The following is a 2,316-nucleotide window of genomic DNA, read 5'->3' as shown; positions in this document are numbered from 1 at the left end:
TAACATAATGTTTAGAAAACAAAATGGAATTCTAGAAAGCGTGTTTAGATGCAATTTATGAGACAAGTCTTATTACTTTACATTCTTTTATAGTAATCAGCCTTGTGTGGTTGAGTTATATATCATATGTGTTTCTATATGTGGCCTTCTAAGGCATGAGATGTATTTTCTGGGTTGTGTGTAGGTTTGGGATTGTTATGTTTACAGAGGAAACTCTGCCGAAATTTTTCCGGGAATCTAAGAGAAATTGTGGAAACTTTAGGTAGGATTATGGCGAGAAGAAAGAAAGGGCCCGGCAGCAAGTGATTAGAGACGAAGTTAGTAGTCAAATGTGGGATAAATGTAGCAAGTATGTATTAAGCTGAAAGGAACGATGATTAGGTCAGGATAGAATAAGAAACATGAGAAGGGAAAATGATGTGCTTCGGGTAGAAAGAAGTTTTATATACTAAGGAGAATTAAAGAGATAAGCATTACAGAAGAAGTTACAAGTTAGAAGAATTTGGCTAGCCCTTTTCTGCTTTGGAAGATTGAGTTATGAAATGAACTCGATACATACGTATAGGTCGATGCATGTAACACCGATTCAGATTATTAAGTTAGACTTCACCCGATGATTATAGCGGGTGAAAACTTTCGTGTCACTATGAGCCAGCCTTTTTGACCTCGGTGATACCTCGAGGAAATAAATCAAAAGAGATGTGTTTACAAAAGCTCCTTGCCTAGCAATTAGTTGACCTTATGACCGTAGTTGCGTTCTGTGTCATAGTTCAGGTTATTTATCTGAGAGTTTACTCGAACGGTCACATGACAAGAGTTTGTTATACTGATGTGAAGAGAGGTGAAAACAAGTTAAGGTTGATCAACGACACAAAGGAATGATAAGTGACAAATGTTCGGTATGCGTTGGAAACAGAGAAGGAAGGACAGAAGTGAGACAAATAGAAGAAAGGTCTACTAGAGCAGTAACCCAATAAACAAAGGGGGGAAGAGAATCAACCCCTGCGGATCCTCTAATACTAAGAGGAAATGTTAATAGGTGTCGTGAAGTGATTGAGACTTTTAATCAGGATGTGAGAGTGGTGTGGCTAATTAAATTATGACCCGAAATATGGAACCAATTATTGAGTAAGATATCTTATACTTGAAAAGCGATTTTACACAATATTTTTTTAGAGAATTCTAAAAGGACCATGTATTATCCTGTTATTAATATGTTGACATAGCAGAGGACAGTACTTCTATGGCAGTGTGAACTGATCAGAGGAGAATATGGAAGGAGTGACGTTGAATCTTAAGTTGCAGCTTTATAAAAAAAAAAGTCAATGATACTCTGAAAAATGCTTAGGACTATTGTCCTATGAATGAAATCATTAGAGAAAAAGGATAAGTAAGAGAAAAAGAAGAAACAACGTTTGATTGTGAATGATCAATGGACTGACTTTATATGTATGTCAAGACAGCAACAAATAGAATCGCATCCCCGGTGAGTTAGTGGGTATGGGTTGTAGTTCTGGTGTGATCGCAGTTAATCTGGCCAAATACTTGTTAATAGTGCATATGAACGTACGTATGCAGTTGTTGACAGTACTGAGAATATTATGCTACAATGTTATTGTGGGAACAACAAGTCAACGTTAATAACAAATTGTTGGCTTCGTGTTGGAGATGCTGTTATTTGTTATCTAACAAGTCTACAGACAAGAGAAAGAGTGAAGTAAGCTTGTTCATGTTGTTAGAACACATCATAGAGTAGATGATAAGGCATTTCGCTGTGTTTACCAAGAATAAGATGATGCTAGGAAAACTGGTGTTTCTTTATCAAAAGATCTCATGGCAATTGCTGATGGTGGTCTTAAGACAAATATCACTACATTGGTTCCTCTTGTTTTACCAATTAGTAAGCAGTTTCTGTTCTTTGCTAAACTGATAATAAAGAAAGTATTCAACAGGAATGTGAAGCCTTATATTCCAGATTTCAAGTTGGCATTTGATCATTTTTGCATACATGCTGGAGGAAGGGCAGTAATGGATGAACTGGAGAAGAATTTAGAGTTGCTACCAATTCATGTTGAGGCATCAAGAATGACATTGCATAGATTTGGGAATATTTCGTCGAGCTCCATATGGTATGGTTTTGCATATATAGAGGAAAAAGGAAGAATAAGGAAAGATGATAGAGTGTGGCAGATTGCATTTAGGAGTGGTTTCAAGTGTAATAGTGTTGTTTGGGAGGAACTAAGAAATGTGAAGCCTTCGCCTTGTGGTCCATGGGAGGATTCTATTGACAGATATCTTGTACAAGTAGTATCGTAG

The 2,316-nt window shown here is 36.7% G+C and overlaps 1 pseudogene; it reads left to right on the top strand.

Moving 5' to 3' along the window:
• Positions 1–1,500: 1,500 nt before the first annotated feature.
• Positions 1,501–2,316, top strand: LOC132625706 (3-ketoacyl-CoA synthase 4-like; annotated as a pseudogene).

This window comes from Lycium barbarum, unplaced genomic scaffold (genome assembly GCF_019175385.1).
Source record: "Lycium barbarum isolate Lr01 unplaced genomic scaffold, ASM1917538v2 unchr_scaffold_36, whole genome shotgun sequence".
NCBI lineage: Eukaryota > Viridiplantae > Streptophyta > Magnoliopsida > Solanales > Solanaceae > Lycium > Lycium barbarum.
This window is presented reverse-complemented; position numbering and strand designations above follow the sequence as displayed.